The 14,386-nt window shown below is 39.1% G+C and overlaps 1 long non-coding RNA gene across 2 annotated transcripts in view; it reads right to left on the bottom strand.

The window, feature by feature from the left end:
* The window catches only part of LOC109449727 (uncharacterized), a 69,446-nt gene that overhangs the window by 38,740 nt on the left and 16,320 nt on the right, over window positions 1-14,386 (bottom strand). The window contains exons 4-5 of one of the 2 annotated variants that reach the window (XR_012495681.2): window positions 13,946-14,062; window positions 10,213-12,148 (exon numbers count right to left, since the gene is read on the bottom strand). This is a non-coding gene — a long non-coding RNA (uncharacterized LOC109449727). Of the gene's footprint in view, window positions 1-10,212; window positions 12,149-13,945; window positions 14,063-14,386 lie in introns of those variants that run through there. The other variant, XR_012495678.2, reaches the window with a different exon arrangement.

The raw sequence follows: 14,386 nt of genomic DNA, 5'->3' as shown, positions 1-14,386 counted from the left end.
TTTGGGAAGCCTTCTACTCCACTTATTTCGTGAGATTGTCAGTTACTGCTGGGGAACATGAATAGTTATTAGGAGCCCTCTGCGGTGCTCTTCCAGGGTCTGAGACAGTGTCATGCCTCCTTTCCTAAACCCCTCAGAGGGTGAGAGCATGGAGCTGAAGGCCCGCCTGCCGCCCAGCTTTGGAGGCGCAGGGCAGGTCAGCCTTCGCTCTGCAGGCCTCTTCTGAGGGAATCAACAGAGCAGCAGTCTAGAGGAAGGGTTTCCTTTGCTTACTGAGAAGGATCTTCCTAGAAACGTTCTGCAAGGCACAAAGTGTCCCTCTTACTGTGCAAAGGTGAGGTGTGGTTAGAGTATGCAAATTTAGTGCAGAGACCGGTGGCACCAACAGGGCCTTCAAAATAAGAGGCACTTTACTAATGGTTGATCTGTAGTCACACTGCTGCAGATCCTACGATATCTGAATAATCCTCCTATTTCATGTTTATAATATCACCAAGTCCTGTTGAAATCACTGCTAGATAATAAAATCTGACTTTATTATAAGTGGTAATAAGCTCACTGATCTTCGAGGAGCACGGTTAGTGATTATGCTTGATTGTTTCCATTAAAACTCCCAGGTGGGGTCTTGCTTATGGACGGTACTTTCCTTTCTCTTTTGCTATAGAAACCTTTAATAATATGCACTTTTGTTCCACGATTGGGTGAGAAATCTAGAACTAAAATTTAGCTATCAAAGATTTTCTTGGGACCCCCTTGCTTCTCAAATCAGAGAAAACAAGTGCAACATAATAAGGAAGTAAATCCAGTGAGGTGTGGGCCAGCTGTCAAGGAGTGAGGGCAGCCTGGGGCACAGGGACACGTCTGGGAAAGCCAAGGCAGCAGCCATGCAGCAGAGCTCTGCAAAGGCCCAACGTGCAGCGCTGGAGGGAGAAATTAAAGAATGGCTGTATTGTGAAAGTCAGGGGGGGAAGAATATTCAATCATAAGGATCTGGAGCCAATAGGGCAAAGCCCAAGTAATGCAATACCGGAGACTATCAGCAAAGTGAGTCACGCTCGCTGGTACGAGGAAATGAGTTTTCTTACATGCTGCCTCTCACTCTTTCTGGAGCCTGGCACCTCTGATACGAAGGTAATTAAATGGGGGCCGTTTGTAATATAACTCAACCCTGAAGAAAACACTCTTTCAGCACACTAAGCTGGAGACTACTCTTCGTGGTCTGAAAGATCTGATGGCGTATTAGGTGTTTCAATAGTGCCCTTAAGCCCAGACAGAAGGCGTCATTCCTCTGTGCCCTGTGCCCTAGAGGGCCTGGCATATCACACACCTACACAAATGCATTTATCCAAGAACACACAGGGGCCTCTGTCCAATGCTCAGGAGCAGCACTGCGCACCCACAACCACAAACATCTGATTTCACAATTCACATCTTCGGGCCCCAAAAAATGCCTCTCCGTATCTCTTTCTTCATGACTTCAAAACAAAAGAGAAACACACTAAATTCTTTGCAAGTTTGTGGATAGTATCACTGTTGAAATCAGAGACAAAGACTGATTAAGGTGGGGAGTGTATGAATGGCAAAAGTGCTTAGGTTAGAAAAAAAGACAAATTAACTTGTCAAATCCTTCCTCTCAGATAAATAAATGCAATAGATACTTGCATAATGAAATATAGCTTCCCAGGAGTGCCATGCATCTATTTTCCTGCTTCTCTTCATATTCCAAATCTCAGTTCCAGAGGTACTTATGAATTAGATCAGTTTTTTAATACTCAACATAGTTTTTAAGAACATTTTGCAAATTGAACATTTCATATTAGCCTTAAATTTGTGTATATTGATTGTGATTGGCCTTTTGGTGAATGTGAGAAGTGCAAAAACTTATCATGAAAATACTTAAGGTTCTATTAAACGTATAAAAAATAAAATAATTCAAAACTTTAAATAATTTAATTTTTTTACATTTATTGTAATTTGCATGTTTCCTTTTCATTATGTTAGATAAATTTGATAATATTAAATGTTTAATAAATATCTTGTTAATTTTTAAAAGATACATGAAAAACAATTTTATTTTAAAATTTTTACATTTCTTTTAATTTTAGAGTAAAATGTGTCTAAATTTTGTACCCTTTAAATGTAACTGTGTTTGGTCCTTAGTATTCATTTTCTATTGCTACTGTAACAAATTACCATAACTCAGTGGCTTAAAACAATACAAATTCATTATCTTACCATCCGGTAGGCCAGAAATCCAACATGGCTAGATTCAAAGACTGGATTCTTTCTGGAGGCTCTAGGGGAGAATCCATTTCTTCCCTTTTCCAGTTTCTAGAGGCTGCCTGCATTTCTTGGCTCCTGGTGTCCTCTCTGCCTTCAAGGCCAGCACTATCAGTTTGATTTCGCGCATCACATCTTTCTGACACTTATTCCATGGCCTCATCTCTCTCTCTCTCTCTCTCTCTCTCTCTCTCTCTCTCTCTCTCTCTCTCTCTCTCTCTCTAGCAGAAAAAGGTTCTCCACTTTTAAGTAGTCATGATTAGATTGCACCCACCTGGATAATATGGGATAATCACCCATCAGAAGGTCCTTAACCTTAATCACCTACGCAAAATCCCTTTTGCCATGTAAAAAGGTCCAAGGTTTAGTCCAAGGAGGTCTTTAAGGGGTAATTATTGTACCTACCACAGTCACTGAGAATTAATACAAATCAAGATTATAATAGCAATTAAAATATTATATGAATATGAGCTCAAAAAGAAAGAAAAGAGGGAAAAAAAGAAACTGAAAATCTTTAGAGACAATAGCCTGCTTAAGTGTTAAAAAACTGAAAATAATGGGAATGAAGAGACACATTTGTTGGGCATGACACACTGAAAATTTGTGAAGAAGGCATTATAAATTCTTTATATAATGGAGATTTAATTACTGATCAAAAAATATAAGAGGTCAGCCCGGTGGCTCAGACGGTTGGAGCTCCGTGTTCCTAACGCCGAAGGCTGCCAGTTCGATTCCCACATGGGCCAGTGGGCTCTCAACCACAAGGTTGCCAGTTCAACTCCTCGACACCCGCAAGGGATGGTGGGCAGCGCCTCCTGCAACCAACAACAGCAACTGGACCTAGAGCTGAACTGCACCCTCCACAACTACTATTTAAAGGACAACTTGACTTAGAAAAAGTCCTGGAAGTACACACTGTTCCCCAATAAAGTCCTGTTCCCCTTCCCTAATAAAATCTTAAAAAAAAAAAAAAAAGCAAGAAAATTATTCTCATCAAATCTATAATATGAAAAGGTCAGACAAAATTCCAACAACCTCACATTCTTAACTAAATAAGGGCTAATTATTAATCCAAAACATGAGACAACATGAGAGTCTCCATTTGTACTCTTGCTGGGAATCTGAAAAAAATAGGAGTAGGTTGGCTTCACCAGAGGCTGACCATGAGAGCCTCTTCCCCCATTGCAGATAAGGGAGTAAAAAGTTGAAAAAAGAAGTAGGTTGGAGGAATGGGGGAGGGGGATGTAAGAAAGAGGGTCTCAAAGATAACTCTGCCCTTGGAAGAGTACCACAGGATATCTGAACCCCAGGAGCAAGCTAAAGACACCAGAGAAGCCACACCCAATCGATGTCACTCTGGATTCTACGTGGGTTAAGAAATATTGCCCGCCGAAACTTCCCCTACAACAAACATTGTCCTCGACTCCATGCAAGTGTTTGACCAGTGAATGGTACCGTGTTTCCCGAAAATAAGACCTACCCTGAAAATAAGCCCATTAAGATCGTCAGCCAGACGGACGCATTTAGTACGTTACGACCATGTTCCAGAAGAAGATGACATGACTGTATTTGCATAAATGTAGATTGTTGTACATGAAAAAAATAAGACATCCCCTGAAAATACGCCCTAATGCATCTTCTGGAGCAAAAATTAATATAAGACCTGGTCTTATTTTCAGGGAAACACAGTAATGCCTTTTAGTTTTAGACTGTACCACCCCCTGTTCTAAAACCAAGGGGAAAATGATAGGTTTATATGGTAAATTCCCTACCTTATTAAACATGGGAAGTAAAAAGCTAAGCAAAGAGCCAGGACTTTTACCTGATCATCCCTGTCCACAGAATGTTTGCTAATTCCTTGTCAAGTGGTGAACGACAAAGTTCGCTCACACTCTGTGTAGGATATGTCTAATTAGTTATACTTTAAAATGTAAGTATTTATGAATTCAGTTAATTATTTAGTTATAGAGAAAAATGAGCCATTCTCAAGAAAATCACTTACAAATTTCAGATAAAAATCATGTAAACTTCATCTGGGAGGGACTCTAATCGCCAGCTATTGACTCAATCATTGCCCAGAGAAAGATACCTTTTATTTCAGTCATGATTAAAAGAAAGAGATGAAGTGCCTGTTCAAATTTCTAGATCGTTTTCTACTGAGTTGTTTCCTTAGTATTAAGTTGTAAAAGCTCTTTATATATTCTGGATAAAAAGCCTTTATTGGATATGCATTTTCTAAATATTTTCTCAGTCTCTGGTTTATCTTTTCATTTTCTTGATAGTGTTTTTCAAAAAGCAGCTTGTGGGGCAGCCAGATGGCTCAGTTGGTTAGAACGTGAGCTCTTAACAACAGGTTGCCAGTTCGATTCCCACATGGGCCAGTGAGCTGTGCCCTCCACAAGTAGATTGAAGACAAGAAACTGCCTCTGAGCTGCCGGAGGAGCAGCCGAATGGCTCAGTTGGTTAGAGCGTGAGCTCTTAACAAAAAGGTTGCCAGTTCAATTCCTGCATGGGATGGTGGGCTGCATCCCCTGCAACTAAAGATTGAAAAAAAAAAAAAAATACGGTGACTGGACTTGGAGCTGAGCTGCGCCCTCCACAACTAGATCGAAGGACAACGACTTGGAGCTGATGGGCCTTGGAAAAACACACTGTTCCCCAATATTCCCCAATTAAAAAAAAAAAAAATTACGGTGTGTCCTAATCCACCTTATTCACCAGATCTGGCACCTTGCAACTTCTGGTTCTTTCCCAAAGTCAAAATGACCACAAAAGCAAATATTTTCAATTGATTCAGGACATCAAGGCAGCCACAACAGCGCAAGTAAAACGCTCACAAAAGAGGACTTCCAGAACTGCTTCAGAAAGTGTTAAGAATGATGGGATAAGTGTTTTCAAAGCGAGAGGGAGTATTTTGAGGGGCATTAATGGCAATGTGTCTTTTACTGTAATAAATTTTTTTATTTAACCATTCACCTTATTTTTTTATCACACCTTGTATGCCTTGGAGAAATAAATATATGTATGTATGTATGTATGTATGTATGTATGTATGTATGTATGCATGTATATAAAATGAGGCCTAGGGAAGAATTCATAACCTCTAGTTGACCTTCCTCTCTCTATATATACACATATAACTCATTCTTTATAAAAGTTGCAGAGTATTCCAAAATATGGATGGGCCATAATTTATTTACTCATTCCCCTATAGATAGGCATTTAGATTTTTTCTAATTCTTTCATAATTAAAAACTATACATCAATTAACATACGTACATCTTTGTGCTTCTTTACGTATGAGTATTTCTTTAGTATGGGTTCCCAGAAGTGCAATCGCAGAGGTCAAAGGGTTTTAATATTTTTCTTTTGTTAAGTACAGTTATAATTTTATAATGAACTAAAGGCTGTTAACAGTTTACATTCACATCAACAGTTCAGAGTGTCTCTATTTTACTGATTCTTACCTTCACTTGTTATAGTCAATACTTTTAATTAATGCCAATCTGAGGAATGAAAGATAATATCCCATTGTTGTTTTAATTTGCATTTTCCCAATTATTAGTGAGGTTGAACACTCACTCTTTTGTTTTATGGATCATTGGCTTTTCTTCTGTGAATTACCTGTTGATAACCTCTGGTTTCTTTCTCCTGAGCTGTTATCTTTTTATTTTTTATTTATATGAACTCTTTATTTATTTGGGACATTAATTATTTATCATATATATATATATATATATATATATATATATATATATATATGGCAAATATTTTCTCCTGGACTAATGCTTTTTTACCTTTGTTTATGGTATCTTTCATCTTCTGGATATTTTACCTTTAGGTTGCTTCACTCTTTACGTACATCTTAATCACATCTAAGTTACTTAATATCCTTAAAGCTAAGTTCTACATATACATTATTTCATTTGTATTCCCTGGGAAATACATTTTAAAAAAAGACTCTAAAACTTTGTTTATTCCTTTTTAGGTGATAATCAATCATTGGAGAATTTCACAAAATCATCTTTAAAAAATTCTTCATGTTAATAACTGGCATCAAGATGTTTCTTAGATCAGAGCATGGTTGGATAACATACTCAGGAGCAATGGACTGGATGGACGCAGAGCTACAGGTACTGGGAGAGACTCCAGTTAGATATGTAAATAGTTCCTGATGGTCATCAAGGCAGACCAGAGGAAACACGGGCTTGGGGCCATCTGAGATGAGATGACAAAGTACAAAAAAAAAAAAAAAAAAAAATGAGTTCAATATGGTGAATGCCAAGACAGTACTGACAGGACCAGACGAGCAGGTGGGCCGGCACCCACCATCAGAGAAGTGTATACCCCAGGGACAGGTTCAAGGCTACAGGTGGTCACTAGGGTGGAATGAGCGGGAACTCTGTTCTGTACCAGCGCTTCTCAAACATGAACGTACATACGGATCACCTGGGAATCTTGTCAAAACCCAGATTTTGATTAAGCGGGTCTGAGATGGGGCTGAAGAGTCTACATTTCCCAAAAGGATCCCAGGTGATGCTGACACTTGCTGGTCCCTGAACCACAGTTTAAGCCGCAGGGTTCTAGAATACTTGTGTCACTGGGCACAGAGAAGGCCCGCTTTTCAGATCAGTAGCAAACACGATAAGAATTTGAAAAGTAATGTGATACAGTCGTCAGAGTATGAGGCAGCCACCGTCCCTCCGAGCTATATTCAGGATGGCTTCCTAAAGTGAGGGTAGGGCTGATCCTGTGTGTGGGGGTCCATGGGCTTAGGCCATGGAAAGAACAGGACAGCAGAGACTGGGAGATAATCAGCAGGGACTGTGGCATCAACTGCTTTTGAATTTGCACATAAAGCAGTAAACTGCTCCACAACATCCCAGATCTCAGCATCGTGGAGCCTTTACACATATTGCTACTTCCTTTAATGGGGCCCTGAGTGGCTATTTCTACTTTTCCCTCCAGCTATCCTCATTTTGGCTTTTCACACCTTCATCAGAAAGTGGCCAGAGGAAATAAAATGTACTAGAATGAAAACATGCTCATTCGTCTACTTGTTGCCAACACTGGACAGGGAAGAAATTGAAAGTATTTTTATGGGAAAGATTTTCAAACTTCTTTTCCTTGTGGCTCATTTAGGTAAACTAAAAGACCAAAGACCCACCTACAATATGAGCTCCCACTTTTCAAAAGAGAAAGAACTGTGCTTTAAAACAAAATGAAATTTTAAAAAAGAGAAAAGAAAGGCAAACATACTGAAGATGGTACATGTACCAAATTTTTGTATCCTACAAAATATGCAAGTCGACCATGATTAAGTTGCTTTCCATAACATACAGGGAAGGTTACAATCTACATAAATTTGCATTATTTTTTTATGAAAATAATCACCTCACGGCCAGTCAGGAAGAAGACATGGGTCACAGGCTCTGAGGATCTGAGGTCGAGGCTTCAGAAGTTTTTCTGAGGTGTCTTGAGGCTCCTTGGAAGTTCCTTGTGGCCTAGAGAAGTGAATTTCCAGGTTCCAACCCTTGTTTTAAAGAAATCCACTCCACGTGCATCAGAATAATGAACAACATCAGGCTTAAAGAACGGTCTCCAGGGTCAATGCAGAGTTTGGGAATCAGTGATTCAGAGTTAAATTTTTGTGTATTATCTTTGGATGTGACCTATTCACACTATACCACCAGCCATAAATACAGATAATACAGAGTTAACTATCTTAGTTTACAGAGGGATGTTTTCAAATTACTTTATAAGGTAAACTTGGGCTGCAAATTACTTGGCTCAAAAACTAATACACAAACGCTGAGAGCAGTGTAATAGGAATAATGTGTACACACTAATGAAGCATCTTGAAGGGGAAGAGCCCCAGGTAGTCTGAGAGGCTGTGCATTCAAGTGTAACGCTCCTGGCTTTGACTGTTCCTTTTAAACACAATTTCATTGCAGAGCATCCACAAATCAGCGTCCAGGAGTATGAAGAGTTCCAATGGTAAGAATGAAATACTATACATAGTGGGAGTAAGTGAGACACTACAGGAAACGATATGGACTTTCACATCTATTGTTCTTGGGAAGAGGCCGAGAATGCATGGCATAATGTACCAGGCCAACGAGAATGGATGTTTTCCAGACTCACCTACTAAACCAGCCACCATGTCAAAAAAGAAAGGTTTTAATAGCAAAATGATCAAAGCACAGGAACTGCAAAGGGGAACCTGGAAGTTTCTCCACCTTCTCCTTTCCTGCAATACAACAGCCTAAACAGTAAGTTGGCAGAAGGGTAATGCTTACGCGGTTTTCTTAAGGTATCATTTTCCAATTAAAATGCATTTCACACAAGATCTACCGCCTTGCCAGCCTTTTGGGAGAACAGTTGAGTCAGCCCCCTACTCCAATAGCAACAATAAGTGAAGTTGTCACTCTCAGAACCAGCTGAGCATTCGTGAGATAATTTTATTTTGGCTTTACCTGGTGATTATTTGTTTCGTGCCTATCCCGCCATCAGACTGTTCAGACTGTACGTTTGAAGACAACTGGACCAACTCTGTATTCACATTGTGTGCTCATTACCAACACGGTGCCTGGCACATGGTCCTCCCAAAAATATTTGTTGAGAGCACGACGTACTTACCAGAACATCTGACCTCTAAGTCCAAGTTCAAGGTCCCTAATAGCTTCAGCTGCAAGGGCTCCTTCTCCTTTTGGTCTTCCATTATACATTTCCTTGGCTCGTTATTTATGCCTCCTCCCTACCCCTAGGTCTGTTTGAGGGCAGGATTTTTATTTTTAAGGAGGGCGCAGTTCACAGTGGCCCATGCGGGGATTGAACCGGCAACCTTGGTGTTATCAGCACCGCGCTCTAACCAACTGAGCCAACTGAGCTAACCGGCCACCCCCCAGGCCTCTTTATTTTTATGGGCATATATAAGCTTTGAAATACCTAAGATGATCCTCTGCAGATAACAGAGCCTCAATAGATATTAAACAAATCAATGAAATTACTAGGTATTCTAAGATGTTACAGCTGTTCTGAAGATATTTAACACATTGAAAATAAAACTACACTTAACTATGGGGTCCTGGATAGAAACAGTTGTCCTTTTATTTTTATTAATAAGCACATACGTGTTATCAGTGTGCACAATTTGTGATATGAGTCTGTTTTGCTTCCCTGCACATGGGCCACAGGAATCCTGAGAAACAAACTCTCACCCCAAAGCTAGTATCTAATGTGGGTATTTTTAACCCTTGAGGTTTTTCAATAACTAAGCAATGTTTTTTCAAATGCAGTAACAGTGATATGCAGACATATTTATTGTCCACTCACAAAGCCGTTCCTCAATATAATTACAATATGGCTTCCTTTTTATGTCATTAAAAACCAGGGTCTTAATTTTAGGGTGAGTTAGCTGAAGTTCAGCATGAAAGGGGGTAATGGGAAATACGATTTCTCAAGGCCCCGTTAGCCTTGGATTCTGTGCTACAACCTTGCCAGTGCATTTCCAAGTCAACATATGCTTCTCACAAAACCACAAGGTCTTTTGAGTAACTCGTGCTGTTCTAAACACATGTTCCCAGGAGTTTAATAAATATTATTTTTGCAACTTGTTTAGTGGCAAAATAATGAGTCCTCAGTGTATTCTTATCCTCTTCTTTGCTGTTACAGCAGATAGATTCGGAATCAAGGGCAGAAAGCAATCCTTTAAAAACTGTTAAAAGTCAAATATTTGGTAACGGTATGTGCATTCCAGAAAAGGCTATTATTTTAAATGATAAATTGTACCTTGTTGAGGAATTTCAAATACCATTTGAATATATTAATAACCGAAATGCTCCCAAGTTTACAAAGAGTTCTCAATGAAATCACGACCTTGTACAGACAAGCACCCGTGGAGGAACAATTTTAAAACCATCTCTTTTTTATTTCCTCATGGGATCTACAACAATGTTAGTGCGTTAAAGCTGATGAATGGATCACAATGCAACTTTTCCAGCCTTTCTTCCTTTCACCTCTCCATATATCAAGCGTCACGGGAATGACAGATTTTATGTTTTACCTCACTGTCCTCTGATTGCTTCCTTTGCTTCTTCCTTTGCCTAGTGAATCTCTGTTTACTTGAGGAAAAAGCCATATCTTTGTATCCTGGTATTTTAATTTCACTTATGTGATAGATTTTAATTCAAGTTGCTATAAAGTCATCATTTATCGACTTTAATAATTACATTATAATTTATCATTTGGGTACATCATCAGTTATTTAACCATCTCTTATTGGACATAGGGTCATTTAAAAATTGTTGCTATTTGGATAATGGTTCAACGAACAATTTCATACATACAACTTTTTCTGTTAAGTTATTTCCTAGGGATACATCTCAGGAATGTAATTATTTAAAAGGGTAATCACTCAGAAGGGAAATAACTCAGCACATAATTCTAATAAGACAAAACAAAATAAGTGGCCAATCTTAACCCAAAAAAAGTTTGTACTTACATTTGGATTTAGAGACCATTTGGTGGTTATATCTTCACCAAATTTTCATAGAGCCTATTTTTAACTAGCTAAGTGACTGTTTAAATCAATTAATCTCACTGAGTTTTAAATTCCTTTGCATTGGACAAGACTGGATTGTGTATTCCAGTGTTTCAGCTCTTCAGACTTAGATACAAAGCAACGCACTATAAAAGTGAATTCATATGAGGCCTATTATTATGTCTGGAAGGTCAGCTCCCCTCAGGTGACCTCGTGTATGCAATGACCAGAGACCAACCTTGATTCACTGACTGAGGAAGTACAATATATGCTGGGGGTACCACTGAGTTATCAGGATCACCTGCCTCTGGAGAAGAGTATTAATGGGAGAAAGTTTCCTGACCGAGCACATTGAAACACCCCAGTACCCGGCGTTTGCTCAAACAAGGAACCAGCAGTCAAGGTTTGTAAAAGAGATGATGGCCTTGGGAGGGGCTAACCTCTTAACTGGAAGCAAATGGGCTCAAGAAAGAACCTTTCACTGGGATGCAGCTATGATTCAGATTTTTGGTCCAAAAGTAAATAATTCACAGGAATAACTAAGACTAAAAATGAGGGCGTATTAGTGAGAATTAATATAAGTCTGAACAAAATTAATATTAAAGAAGCCTTATGGAAAACTAATATTTACAAGGTCAGACAATTAAGTTCACAAATTCATCCTAGAAAAAGTGCTACATACCTCATTGCTGAATATCACTGCAGTCACCTTCAAAGCACTCCCCTTGGGAAGCTACGCACTGATGCCAACACCTAGGCCACCCTTCAAAGCAATTTTGGAACTCATTCTGGAATGGCCATCAGAGCTGGCATCGTACTACCCTTGATATCCTGAATGTCATCAAAATGTCTTCATTTCAGTATTTCCTTTATCTTCAGGTAAAGAAAGAAGTCATTGGGGGCCAGATCAGGTGGGTAGGGAGGGCGTTCCAATACAGCTATTTGTTTACTGGCTACAAACTCCCTCACAGACAGTGCCCTGTGAGCTGGTGCATTGTCGTGATGTAAGAGCCGTGAATTGTTGGTGAGAAGTTCAGGTTGTTTTCGTCTAACTTTTTCATGCAGCCTTTTCAGCACTCCCAAAGAGTAGGCTTGGTTAACTGTTTGTCCAGTTGGTACAAATTCATAATGAATAGTCCCTCTGATATCAAAAAAGGTTAGCAACAGTGGTGCAGCAAGTTCACAAACTTAATTGTCAGACTTCATATACCCAATTCAAGAGCATCATATTATAAGGCAAAACACTCTGGTCCTGGCCTCTCCCTTCTTCCTATTTTTTGGTTCTTGGGGCCTCAGGTTCAATGTTAATCCTAACATATGGGGCACCTGGAAAATTGGAACAGTTGAAAATATTCAAACCCTAATAAATATACTGGTAGTAGTATATATCATGAAATATAACATAGAAACAAAGATCCCTAACCTCCCCCAGCCAAACTTTCTTGAAGACCTTATTCTAGGCAATGGAATATAACATTAATGAGAAAAGACAGAACTTTGAGGAGATTGGGAAAGACAATGTGTGCAATATCTGGAAAAGGTGTGCATAAGCTACTTAGGTTCAGGTTTAAGATAAAAGTCTAATGTAGTCCTGCCTTGTCACCAGGCATAAGGTCGATAAAACCTTCAAAGATTCTTCAAGCCAGAAAGACCTCTGTCTTCTTATGTTATCCTGGGATCCTAAGCTCTTCCACCTTTCACACTATTATTTTGCCATATGTAATACTATTACTCTTAATATTTCAACTATGATGATTCGTGTCCCAAAGACATTGCAAAATTCATGACTTCAGGTTTGGGGATTAATTTATAGAGTTTAGTCAGATTTGAGACAGTTAGACTCCCTGATTTCTCTAACAATATTGTTTGTCCTTTTGTATATTAAGGATTCTTTTTCTATCAAAGACAGTAGGAGGTAGATCAGAAGAGAACTTGATTTAAAAATATCTGGAATGTCGAACAGCCATAGCAGCATTTGGAGTCCCCATAGGAAGTGGTAAATGTATACCTATTATTTGAAGTACTGAGGATATAGTACAAAATTAAATGGCCTCTGTTACCATTTATTCCTCAGAATGGCAAATTAAGGGCAGAACACTCTTCATAAATCCCTTCACAGAATCTACTGAAATAAGCTTGTGCTTGCTTAAACTGTGTCTTTTCAGTGGTCTTATTTCCTACTACCTTGGAGGAAATAAACTGCTCAAAAGATTAGCAGAGACTATACACATTACAATTCTGTGGCAGAGACAATACTATGTATTGACCAAACCACTCCCTTTTCTTCCTGGAAAAGAACTACTCCCATCCCTTTCAGCACCAAGGACAATGCCTTAAACACAAAATACACTTTACATTCAATAAAAACTTGCAGAATGGTAAATTCATTAATAGATGCCAGAGTTAGCCTCAGCAAACTAACGAGGGCCCTGTTTTATTCCCTCTGGTGCCCAGGGCTCTGTGTTTCCTTTTTTCTATCCCTTATGAAAATCTACCCTCAAGGGAAAAAAATTTCTTCCCTACTCTATACACTCAGGAATACAATTTATGTTTCTCAACCTACCTATGACAAAGTACCCATTGAAGACCAGTACTTTTGCAAAATGTAATACAAACAAATTACTGAAAAATGAAATTTAAAAATCAAAGATGTACAAAATACAAGTCCTAAATTTCTTATTATTAGCTTTAAAAGACTTAAAATTGCATTCCAAAAGACAAAATCACAGCAAACATAATATAGGGAAAAAATAAGCATCCCAGACTGCCCAATCTGCAGACTACATTTTGCCAAACACTGGCATAAATGACTGAGAAACAAAATCTTCCCCTGTGGGCATTTCCATTTCCACTGACAAAGTATGTAAGCAAAAGGAGAGCTGCCTTTGAATTAGAATGCCAGTCACTGGCTAGCTAAAGGCAAGGACATGTTGAGACAATGGCACTCCCCAGGCCCCCTAAGTCCACGTCCACGCCTGCGCTGAGGATGGGAGCTGGCCAGGGCATGGGCAGCAGGCATAGATCCAGAGAGAAAAACGTCAGCAGCAGAAGCTTGACAGAATTTTCACACTTCAAACACAATAAACTCCCAAGCCCCCCATTTGAAGCAATATGGGTGCTGACCTGCATTTCTGCTTTCATGGAACTGGCTGTGACGTTAAGACCTTGTTGTCCAATTTACATTCCCACCAGTGAAATATCTTAGAAGGAAAAGGACAAGAACCACATGACTTCACTCATCTGTAAGATAAAAAACAGAGAGCAATAAATGAACAAACAAAACAAACTCACAGTCAATGGACAACAGAAGCGTGGTTACCAGAGGGGAAGGGGGTTTGGGGACAGGAAGAAGAGGGAAAAGGGGGTCAAATGTATGGTGATGGAAAGAGAACTGACTCTGGGTGGTTAACATACAATGTGATATATAGATGATGTATTACAGAATTCTACACTTGAAACTTATATAATGTTATTAGCCAAGGTCACCTTAATAAATTTAATAATAAACAGACGCTGCTGTCAAAATGCTATTAACATGTCAAAGTCACAAAGGTTAAAAATGTG

This window comes from Rhinolophus sinicus, chromosome 16 (genome assembly GCF_057876585.1).
Source record: "Rhinolophus sinicus isolate RSI-liver-muscle chromosome 16, RSI-T2T, whole genome shotgun sequence".
Lineage (NCBI taxonomy): Eukaryota > Metazoa > Chordata > Mammalia > Chiroptera > Rhinolophidae > Rhinolophus > Rhinolophus sinicus.
The sequence above is the reverse complement of the archived record's forward strand: the minus strand, read 5'-3'. Positions and strand labels throughout refer to the sequence as shown.